Genomic DNA, 12,789 nt, shown 5'->3' on the forward strand with positions numbered 1-12,789 from the left:
ATGGTATATGATTATGCTTTTCTTTCCTGATATAATTATTATAAGTTTGTTTAAGATGCACAAATCTGTCACATTATCTCATCCACAAAAACAAAATAAAAGCATCACTTTAGTACTGACTTTTAAGGTTCTACTCATTATCTGATTCCCTAGTAATTAACAAATGGTCCAGAATTTATAAGTGCTTTCCTTAATTTGTTAATCTATCTATGTACAAGTATTTGCTATGCTCAGGTACAGGTACAGGCCCCCAAAACCACAAAAGAGGCACCTGGTGCTGTCCCCAGGTGGAAGGAGCCTCCAATCTTAGGAGAAAATATTCACACAGAGCACACAGCACTCAAATAGTGAAATACATGATAGAGTGACATGACAAGGTGCCACAGACAATACATGCTGTAGAATATCAGAAGTTTTCTGTGCACTTTGAACTAAATAAAGCCTCTTGGTGGCATTTCTACATATGAAAATAGTGTTGGTTCATCCCAGTGAACTTTAGTCATATATGACATATGAATTTCAAAAGTGAACACATTGAAAGCCAATGTGTCCTGATCAGCAGAAGAGAAACACCCCACAGCTCTGCTTTCTGATAGCCAGGGAGGAAAGGATACCTTCTCTTCTGACACTGGTCAGATTTAAGGGAGAGGAGGAAAAGTCGAGATACTGGTAGAAATGTTTGCCTTTGAGTGTAGGCTCATTGCTTTTTAAAATCAAGACCCACGTGGCAGTCACCAGAAGGAATTTACACATAAGACAAACTGTTATCCTGAGGAGTACATGCGTGGGTGGAAGAGAATTTCTTCTTAAATATTGTTTTCACACTGGTGAATGGATGATGAAGTGTTTGCAGTCTTTCGGGGGAAAAAATGTTGTCTCCTACCTAACTTACTGGAATGAGCACAAAACATTTGGCAAATTTCCTGGCAGAATGTTACTGTGTAACCAGTAGGAGAATGTGAAATATAATACGCCTAAAATTATCTAATCACATTTTTTAAAAGCCCTAGACTTATTTTAGTTCAATTTTGTAAAATTTAATTCTATATCTATGGAGTATTCATTACACAAATGAATGGATACAAAATATTTTGATAGTTTGTTATATTGAAAAATATTGTGTTTATAAAGAGATATATTCTAAAACAAAGAGTTTTCCCTGCTTAGAAAATCAAGGGCTGCATTTCTGTGTATTTCCTGGTTGTTAATGAATATTGATGGCAACTGGACTGTGCCAGGTTTGACACTCTGTCACCTGGTGTGAGTACAAGGGAAAGTCAGTCACTTTCAAGGCACAGTACTTCCCTATAACAAGTCCTTGTACTTTGAACAGTGCATGTTCTATAGCAGCTCTGAGTATTTTGCAATTTATCTCTGAAAAGGATTTGATGCAACGATAGCTGTAGAATCTTCTCAGACAATAGCGATGTTTTCAGCACCTTGCATTAAAAAGTAGAATCTTAATGGGCTATGATAACTTGTTCCAGGACCTGGTTTTTATCACACAAAAACCAAGCATTACAAAAATTTTGACACTCTTTGTCCTGCTATTTGGCTTTGTCAACATCATACAAGAGACTATAGTGATAGAAATGGTGTAACCCCCTGATGGTTTCTTCCTGCCTGCTGCACAAGTAAAGACCACAGCATTGAAGTAAAGGAAGAGTTTAATTGACACAAGACCAATCATGTCATGCCAGAGACAGAGTTATTACTCAAATTAATCTCCTTAAAGGCTCACAGGTTAGGTTTTTTTTTTTTAATTAGTTAGGAGGAAGGAGTGGGGGTGGCTGTGCAATGTGTGCTTAACTGCTGATTGGTTGGGGAGAAAATGAAGTCATAGGGGGTTGAAGCTGTCCTCTTGCATTGAGTTGCTTCTGGGTGGGGCCACAGAAGAGTCATTGGTCAATGGGTCCAGGTAGAGCCATGGGTGTGAGACATGCAAAAAACCTGAAGAGATACCTCAAAAGGCCAATCTACATAGTGAGGTTATATGCAAAGGTAACTGACAAGTTGCATATCTTGTAACCAGTCTACACCTTAGCAGAATTCAGATTCCTCTCCTCCCCATAGCCTGGTGGTCTTTCATTAGCTTACAAAGTTGAGTTTTGAGGAAGGGCTATTATCATTTAAACTATAACCTAAATGTCTCTCAAAGTTAGCTAGGCCCAAAAGCCCAGGAATAATTGAGGAAAAGGCAAGATGGTGGTTGGGTTAGACCAGATCTCCCCACTGCCATAATTTTCTCACTGATACAATCTTTGCAAAGGCAGTTTCAGTGGAGCACATATTAGTTTGGAATATGTGCTTCTGTACAGGAGGTGGCTTTGGTATTTCCCAGAACCATTGTTTCTTTATAAATAAGACAGATAACAGATAAGGAACAAAAAATCAATATAGATATAATTTCATCACCCCCCTCCAAGACAAACAAAAAAATGTTACTAGCCCACCTCTTCTTATACTATTGCTCTCATGCTCAAACCTTTCCTTTTTTCTCTCCACTTTCCACCTAAATTTACATTCTTCCTTTGCATGAATCCCAGGTTCCAGGTGAATGAACTTATTCTCTTTATCTCCAGGCACATTGTTTGATTCCTCTCCTTTGTACTATTGCTCTGTTAAAGCAAACTAAGTATGGCCCAAGAAGTTCTCTGAACTTCTATATTTGAGTCCTTGTGGAGGAACCGCAACCTAGCTTAATAGGTTGACAGACTGAAAACCTAACTCAGGAGTATGCACCTGTAACAATGGCTGAGTCTTGGCCAATCTCAGTGGCCATATTTCAACCATTCATCACTGCTGAGTGTTCAAACTGTGTCCAAATAAGGCAAACACCAATCTGTAACCAATCCAGCCGTTCTGTACCTCACTTCCGATTTCTGTACGTCATTTCCCTTTTTTTGTCTATAAATCTTCTTCCACCACGTGGCTGCGCTGGAGTCTCTGTGAATCTGCTGTGATTCTAGGGGTTGCCAGATTCACAAATCATTCATTGCTCAATTAAACTCCTTTACATTTAATTTGGCTGAAGTTTTTCTTTTATCAGCTCTAACTGTCCCTTTTTCATATATTTATTCATCCTACTCCACCCTGAGAATTCAACCCCTCAATTCTTCTTAAATTTCCTTTAAGACTCACTTTATATCTTATGAACTAGTTGTATGATCATTTCAATCTGAAATGATCTTTGTTTTCCATAAACACCAATAATAATTATTGGCCATAAAATTGATATAGCCATCAATTACGTGCATCAACAAGAGGCAAGATCATGTAATGTCTTTTCTATTTCTGGCTGCCACAATTTTTAAATACTGTATTTTTTACGAAATTTCTCCTATTTACTATTTGACCCTGTAACTGCTCAACAGGTTCAATTTGCCCACTGCCTAGACAGAGCCGGTTTATCAACACAGGGGAATTGCAATAGCGAAAGCATTTAATTCACACAGAGCTGGCTGTACAGGAGAACGGAGTTTTATTATTACTCAAATCAGTCTCCCCACATATTTGGGGATCAGAGTTTTTAAGGATAATTTGGTGGGTGAGAGGCCAGTGAGTGGGGAATGTGGATTGGTTGGGTTGAAGATGAATCATAAGGAGTTGAAGCTGTCCTCTTATGCTGTGTCCTCTTGTGGGGGCCACAAGACCAGATGCACCAGTTTATTTATCTGGATGATGCCGGCTGATCCATTAAGTGCAGGGTCTGCAGAATATCTCAAGCACTGATCTTAGGTTTTACAATAGTGAGGTTATCCTGAGGAGTAATTTAGGGAGAGTCAGAATCTTGTAGCCTCCAGCTGCATGACTCCTAAACCATAATATCTAATTTTGTGGCTAATTTTTTAGTCCTGCAAAGGCAGTCTAGTCTCCAGGTAGAAAGGGGTTTTGTTTTGACAAAGGGCTGTTATTGTCTTTGTTTCAAAGTTAAACTATAAACTAAGTTCCTCCCAAAGTTAGTTGGGCCTATGCCCAGGAATGAACAAGGACAGCCTGGAAGTTAGAAGCAACATGGAGTTAGTCAGGTCAGACGTCTTTCACTGTAATAATTTTCTCAGTTATAATTTTGGTTTCACACCCAGAATAAAATTGTAAATTTCTTGAAGATGGTGACCATATCATAGTCATATGTTTAATTCCCTTAAGCAATGGTTCTCAAATTGTGGTCCATGGACCAGCAACATCAGCATTACCTTGGAAATTGTTAGATGTAAATATTTATGTGACACCCAAGACCTTCTGAATCAGAAATTCTAGGGTTCAGGCCCAGCAATCTGTGCCTTAACAAGCCTTCAGGTGATTCTGATGCTAAAGTTTGAGAATCAGTGCCCTAGAGCATCTAAAACAGTGCCCTGAACACTTATACAATCCATATCCATTCGATAAATATTTATGAAGTGCCTACTGCATGCCTAGCATTATGCTAGAAATACAGTGCAAAGTAGAAATGGTCCCTGGCTGTATGCATGAGTTTGTAGGCTAGTGAGGGAGACAGACATTATTAAGTAATCTCACAAATAAACATAAAATGGCAGCTGTCATAAGTTGTATAAAGGAAAGGCACGTGATGCTGTGAAAGCTTATTGTGGAAAATTGGTCTTGTCTTAGGTGTGCTTCTGAAAAAGTGTCACTTAAGCTGGAAATGAAGGATAAGTATGTGTTTTAACAGGTCAAAAGGGACCAAAGCACATTCCATGCTGAGGGAGCAGCGCTGCAAAGGCCTGTGTTGAAGGAGAACGTGGCCAGTGTGGCTGAAGCCCAGGAAGTCAGGAGCATAAAAGATGGTCCTTCCATCTCAAATATAAAACTCTGGCCTTTTTTTGTAAAATGCTGGAGAGCAATCTAGGAAGGGTTTAAAGCAGGATGACTGGGGTGGGGTTGGGGTCGTAACATTAGAGTTATGTTTTGAACACATCACATAATTTGGGAAATAAGTTAAAGGGGTCAAGAGTAGCTGTAGCAGGACAAGTTAAAAATGTTTGCTGTAGTCTAAAAAAATAAAGATGCTAGCTTATACCACAGCAAAGGGGAAAGTGAATTTGAAAAACATTTAAGAAGTAAAATGTTTAAAAACATTAAGAAGTAGAATGTGATGACAGATCTGATATTAAAGAAAACTAAGTGTCAAGGACCACTCCAGGGTTTCTAGTTTGCATAACAGGCAATCATGGGGTCATTCCTTAAAATAGCAAACACTGGATAGAGAGTGGATTTACCTGAGTACACATGGACACAAAGAAGGAAACAACAAACACTGAGGCCTACTGGAGCGGGGAGGGTGGCAGGAGGGTGAGGTCCGAAAAACTACCTATAAAGTACTATGCTTATTTCCTGGGTGACAAAATAATCTGTACACCATACCTTCACAACATGCAATTTACCTATATAACAAATCTTTACAGGTGCTCCTGAACCTAAAATAAAAAAAAAAAAAGTTTAAGAAAAATAAATCTACTTTTTTTTTTTTTTTTTTTGAGATGGAATCTCACTCTGTCACCCAGGTTGGAGTACAGACATGATCTCGGATCACTGCAACCTCCACCTCCTGGATTCAAGTGACTCCCCTGCCTCAGGCTACCAGGTAGCTGGGATTACAGGTGCATGCCACCAAGCCCAGCTAATTTTTTTTATTTTTAGTAGAGACAGGGTTTCATCATGTTGGCTGGGCTGGTCTCAAACTCCTGACCTCAAGTGATCCTCCCACTTTGGCCTACCAAAGTGCTGGGATTACAGGCTTGAGCCACTGCACTTGGCAAAAACCTACTTTTTATAGCAATTTTGAAATATTAAAAAAGAATATACTACTTTTTATAGCAATTTTGAAATATTAAAAAAGAATATAAAAAAGCCTTTACTATTTTCAAAGAAAAATCAGCATTTCTAAGAGCTATGTATGGAATTACACTAATTTTGGAGTAGAGGAAGTTCACAGATAAAATCTACTACCTTTGAGGGTAAACATGTATTGTTGGAATTATCAAGCCCAACATAAACAGAGGTGTGATGGGGACAGTAGAGTGGCTTAATGGTTGTGTCGGTAGTTTATCTGGGTAACCTTTAATGTTGTTTCCAGTCCTGAGATATCAAGTAGCAATCTTAACTGGCCCTTTAAGTGTCATAAACTGAAGTTCGCAAAAATGTTTTGAAATAAAAAATATTATATATGAAAAAAGAAAAGAAAGTGGGCTTAGGGACTGATCTGTTTCTCCACCCAAATCTCACGTCAAATTTTAATCCCCAATATTGGAGGTAGGGTCTTGTGGGAGGTGATTGGATCATGCGGGTGGATTCTTCATGAATGGTTTAGCACCATCCCCAGTGATGTTCCTGTGATAGTGAGTGAGTGAGTTTTCATGAGATCTGGTTGTTTAAAAGTATGTGGCACCTCCCGCCTCTCTCTTCCTTCTGCTCTGCCCATGTGAAGTGCTCGCTTCTTCTTTGCCTTCCGCCATGATTGTAAGTTTCCTGTGGCCTCCCCAGAAGCAGAAGCCGCTATGCTTCCTGTACAGCCTACAGAACCATGAGCCAATTCAACCTCTTTTCTTGATAAATTACCCAGTTTCCAGTATTTATTTCTTTATAGCAGTGTGAGGACAGACTAATACAGGGACAATCAGGAGATCAGTTGGCATACAAGACAAAAGATGAATAAATTGTTGTGCAAATTTCATGAAAAGGCTAAAGAATGTGGGTCCACAGATGGAAGGATGTGTGTGTGTGTGTGGTGGGGTCTCATGAGGTCTCAAGTGATCCTCCCGCGTACCTGGCACACTGCACTGCACACAGCTTAGATGGATTTCCCCTCCTTTATTATGACAGGAGGGGAAACGCTGAATTTTGATGTGGCTAAGTTGGTATGTTTTAGCAGAAAGTTGATGCCGTTCCCATCTAATGGATTCTATTTCCTAGGAAATAAGCCAGGCCATTTGCTTAGAATAAGTGGAACATAGGATTGGTGGTACTGTGGAGAAGTTGGTGTTAGAGGTTTGAAAAGAGTGGAACAACTGAAAAGTTGTTGCAGAGAGTAAGATTAATCAGAAATAGTAGGTAGGATTGCCAGGAAATATTGAGGTTAGTATTGAGAACTTATCATAATACCCATCTGACCTATCATGCAAAGTTCTCTCACAGAGGCAGTTGTTTTACTGTGGTCGTGAAGAAAGTGCATAGTTAGGCTCAGCCAAGTTTTAACTTTTGTCATTCAAATGTGCTGAAAAGGTGGAGAGAGAGGACTTGGAGTATAACAAACAGTGTATAGATGAGTGAATGAATGAAGAGAGATGAATGAATTCTATTCTATGAAAATTTTACTCAGGTTCTTAAAATCCATGTATGAAAATAATCATTGCTGGACCACTTCACATATGACTGCATATCATAGTAACCTTAGAATACTTGTAACCTTGCTTGAAGGCCGCCCTCATGTAATCATTCTAGCATTTGCTTAGGATTTTGGCTGTCACCTCCCCTCTTTATATGTTCCATCTGATGAGCCCAAATTGCAGTGAGCTTGACGGTAGCATCAGGGGCTGACCCTGGGGATAGGTTCCAGGATCTCATTACTGGTGACTTGATTGAGAATGAAAAGGCTTGAGTTATGCCTGTGGCATTGATAAAAGCCACTGTGTCCCTTCAAATGCTCTCTAGCAGGGGTCGAAGCCAGCCTCTGTCTGCCTCACCTAGGTGATATGTGTCTTCACTCTGAATCAGATAAAAACAGAGATATGTCCTTCAAAAAGTTTTTAAAAGGGGAGTTGGGGAGGGATGGGGAGCTCAACAGGCTAGGAATCATCTGAAAATCCATTAAGAAGTTACATGAGAGTACAAAAATTATATCTATGTGTATACTCTGTCCTACTGTCCCTTCCCTTCTCCACTGATCCCTGCATGTTGAATACCCAACCAGAAGTCCTATTAATGAGTCACTTCCAAGCGAATGCAAGGATTTGAAGGCATTCGGCATTCACCTTACAGCTTTCAGGCTCTGCAGTAGCACTCACAAAACTGGCCCTTCATTTGAGTGCACCTTTGGGTCCCACCAATACAGATCATGCACTGATCTGGGCCTATCCTGGCCCTTTAAAAAAGAGTAAAACATAGAGTAATCCAGAGAAAAACTTCCATCTCTTTTCTGTGGGACCCTTCCAACCACAATGACTATATGATACTAGTCCTTCCTGCATCTTTGTTTTGGGAACACAAAAGGGTGTTGGATATCATCTCTTTCCTTGAATCTTGGACCTCCCATATTGCCTACCACCCTCAACTCAGCCTCCAATCCTCTTCTCCATCCCCTACATTACATTTTTATTCCCTTGAGATCTAACAAATGTTCTATCATTTTATTCTTATATAGAGTTTCTAAAGAATGCCCTTAATTGAAACAAAACTCAGAAAATAAGTTCTGAACTCTATATAAGAATAAAATGCTAGAGAGGGAACGAAAGGGAATGCTGTCATAGCTTCAAATAAATCAAAATATAAGAATTCAAGGAGTATTGCAGGATGATCATTTTTCGAATTGCTGATGGCTCTTCCTGATGGACCTTCATGTAAACAAATGAGGACAGAAAAGGAGGGAAGTTCAGGGGAGTAACAGCAGCAACCAGCCTCTTTCACAAGGTAGTGTGGCAATTCTGGTAACATTTTAGAACACCGGACCCCTTTACACTCAATATTTACTGAGGATCCTGAAGATATTTGTTTTTGAAGTTTATTTATATCACTATTTATGGTAGTAGAAATTGACTCTCATGTCTGGTTCTGCTTTCAATCTAAGACATTATTTTGGTTGTACTATATAAAGAAAACTTGGCCTTATAAGGATATGTAATTAGAAAATAGAGGAATATTTTAAGAGCCATATAATTGCCAATAGTCTTCTTTGACACTACACCAAAACATGACAATGTTTTTTAAAGGTCAGTTGCAATATGGAATCTGGCAACACAACAATAAATTTCTCATACTCCGAATATTCACTAGAAAATATGAGTGAAAATTACAAATGACAACTTAATACTACTATACAAATACTTTGACCTTATGGAAGCCCGAAAAGTGTCTGGGGTACCCACAGCAGTCTCAGGACCATACTTTGAGAACCGTTGCTTTAGAATCTCTGCAAGGAGTTTGCATGACTCTGACATGGAATAGATGGATTCAATTATAAGAATGAGGTATTATCACCTCTTTCTCTAAAAGTATGTTTTTGACTGACTGGAAACTATAATGGAATCATGAAACATTAAGATTGATAAGAACGTTGAGATAATCTCATCTCAGTCGCTTATATTTAAGAAAAGGAAACTGAGTACTGAACAAGGTCAGAGGTGAGTTATATGTAAACCTGAAGCCATCCTGCTCATTTGGGAGAATCAAACTCATAATTCCTCTTAGCCAGGCGTGGTGGCTCATGCCTGTAATCCCAGCACTTTGGGAGGCCAAGGCAGGTGGATCACGAGGCCAGGAGTTCAAGTCCAGCCTGGCCAAGATGGTGAAACCTCGTCTCTACTAAAAATACAAAAATTAGCCTGGCCCGGTGGCAGGCACCTATAATCCCAGCTACTCAGGAGGCTGAGGTAAGAGAACTGCTTGAACCCAGGTGGCAGAGGTTGCAGTGAGCTGAGATGGCAGCACTGCACTGCAGCCTGGGAAATAGAGTGACACTCCATCTCAAAAAAAAAAAAAAATTCTTCTCATTTGTGGATTGTAGAAAGAATGCTGGGAACCTGTGTGGAATATTTAACTGCTTCAGTCATTCTTCTTACCGAGACCAATGAGAAAACACCATACTCAGGTATTACTAGAATTCTTTAAATACTGGAGGAACAAATATATTTTTTACTATTTTCCGGCTATACCCATTGGTGTATGTCTGACCTTAAAAGACAGCATATCAAACACTGCAGGCTCTCATTTATAAGTGGGGGATAAATAATGTGTACACATGGACACAGTGTGTGGAATAATAGACATTGGCAACCTGGAAGGGTGGAAGAATGGGAAGGGGATGAGGAATGGTAAATTACTTAGTGGGTATAATGTGCATAATTTGGGTGATGGTTACACTAAATTCTCAGACTTCACCACTATGCAATATATCCACATAACAAAACTACACTTGTACCCCTTAAATTTATATAAATAATTTTAAAATGAAATTTTAGAGGTCTGAATAGCAGGCAACCTAAAGGAATAATGAGAAAAAAATAAGAAGAACAACTTTTTGTAATCATTATATTCTCTGAGAATGTCTTTGGACTTGTGCAGTGCACAGTCTATGCAGCTGTATTTGGCAGCCCTGCCCAATCTTCCAATAGTGGGAGAGTGGTTACATGAAGTACCTACATGATGACATAGTATGCAGCCATTACAAATAATAATCTAACCATGTGGAAAATCCTTATGCTATAATAATAAAATCTTAATGAAAATATAAGTTGTAAAATTATAGCTTTCAGATGATCACAATGGTATGAAAACATGATGTCCCTGTGTGGTTTGTCCTGGAGAGAAACATTCCCCAGTCTTACTACACTGTGTCACTTACCTCAACCCAAATAAAATCACCATGTTCAAGGGATAACCACATCACATCTTTAGTTCTTATTGAGTCTGTCTGCTACTAAAATTGATCAGATTTTCTTCCCATATGTGCTGCTTAGCCATCTCTTCAGCCTTCTTGTCTCTTTCTCCTCACTCTGCCTGCCACCTCAGAGCCCAAGAGCTTTCAAATTGTGTTTCACAGAAAGTCCTCAGGGGCCATGGAGAGTGGTGCAGAGGAGTAAGGAGTGGGTTCCCAGAGCCTCCATTCCCACTTCAACCAGAACAAGTTTTTCTTACATATGAGAATTCTGGCAAGATTTTATTTGATGAAAGTATTCCATGGTAGTAGAATACTATGCGGCCATAAAAAAGAATGAGATCGTGTCTTTTGCAGGGGCACAGATGAAGCTGGAAGCCATCATCCTCAGCAAACTTACACAGGAACAGAAAACCAAACACTGCATATTCTCGCTTATAAGTGGGAGTTGAACAATGAGAACACTTGGACTCAGAGAGAGGAGCAACACATACCAGGACCTGTTAGGGGGTAGGGGGTGAGGGGAGGGAATTTAGAGAATGGGTCAATAGGTGCAGCACACCACCATGGCACACGTATACCTATGTAACAAACCTGCACGTTCTGCCCATGTATTCCAGAACTTAAAGTAAAATAAAAAATAAATACATAAATATAAATAATTAAAAAAGAAAGTAGTCCATGGTAAAATAAATGTGAAAGTCACTGCTATAGCTCATATCTATACAGGTGGAGTTTAGGACCTACATGTAGCTTTACATTTTCTTCCTAATAAATTTTATCTCTTAGACTCAGATCAGCATTCCAATCTCTTAGTATATTTTTAATTCTGATTTTGCCATCCACTTTATTTTCTGTCCCTCCCAGCTTTCTGCCATCTACAAGTGTGATTAGCTTGACAGCTCTGTCCTCAAACTAATTCACTAATAAAAATGTTGAAAAAAAGTCATTGAACAAGCCCCTAGACACATCCCACAGGGTATAGTAATTCATTAATAGGTACTCTCTGGGATTCTTTTTCAAATCAGTTACCAATCTACACAACTATACATAGTGATTCTCCAATCCTGAGCCCAAATTCAGATTCCAACATGTCGAATCATGTCTGGCAAAATGGAGAGAACTGACAAGAGTGGATTTGCAGGTGTTAGTTGTTTGAGGACCTCTTTTTGGGAATAAATGAAGGAGGAGGATTGTATAAAGCTGCCTGGGGTGGGGTGGAGTTAGAATGGTATCTCTCCCACACAGTCTTCTGAGTTGATATCAAGGTCTGCGGATAGCAGAAACCAGAAGAAGTTGAGGGAAGGACTCTATGACAAGGGAGTTCCCACAGTGCTGCTTGGATCCCAGTTGACCTGAAAAGTGCAACAGTGAGTGGGGAAGGAGTCATTTTCCTTCTCTGGGGACATTTAGGGAATAGCAGAACTTTTGATGCAAATGGTGCATTCTCTTAAAAGTCACCCTTACACAGCTTTATGAGAGGAAGACATCCAGGGGAAATCAGAGCTGAAGGGGAGAACATGAAATCACCTCCTATTATGTACTCAAGAGATACATGAGTATGTTTGAAACATCCCTAGGGACTTTCACATGTTTCTAGTAGGGGGTCTAAGAGAACCGTGGAAGTTGGGTGTCTGAAGTTATATGATGCCCTCTAGTATCCCAAGATAGACCAGGCCTGGAAAGATGCAGAGATATGTATGTTATTATTCAGAAATTATTTTACCCTAAAAAAACTCATGAAACACTTTAATAGCTTTTGCTGAACTCCAAGCAATGCCTTCTAATGTACACCCTAGTTTTTGCCACTTTCTAAAAGTCTCCTGACAGCTGTCTGGGCAAGTTCTCTGAGAATGAGACACCTTTGTGTAACTGCCATTACTCCATCATGTTTCGATTCCTGCTTTTCAGAGCTGCTCTACCCTTACTAATTTGAGGAAAAATGTTCCTGTCCCACAGGTTAGTGAAAAACTCAAGGAATTGAATGGAATCATCAAAACGTTAGTGCTGAAAGTAAAGAGCATCTGATCCAATGTTTTCCCAAAGTTGCCCCATCACTTGGGGTATATTTATGAAGAAAAAGAAAATGATTTCAGGCATCTTATATCGGGGAGAGTGAGGGCCAGAAACCCCCCACCCCCCAGCTTTTTTTTTTAGCAAGCCCTTGAGATAAACCTTCGGATCAAGTAAGTTTTGGGAGC

The sequence above is a fragment of the Pan paniscus genome, chromosome 1, assembly GCF_029289425.2.
Source record: "Pan paniscus chromosome 1, NHGRI_mPanPan1-v2.0_pri, whole genome shotgun sequence".
NCBI lineage: Eukaryota > Metazoa > Chordata > Mammalia > Primates > Hominidae > Pan > Pan paniscus.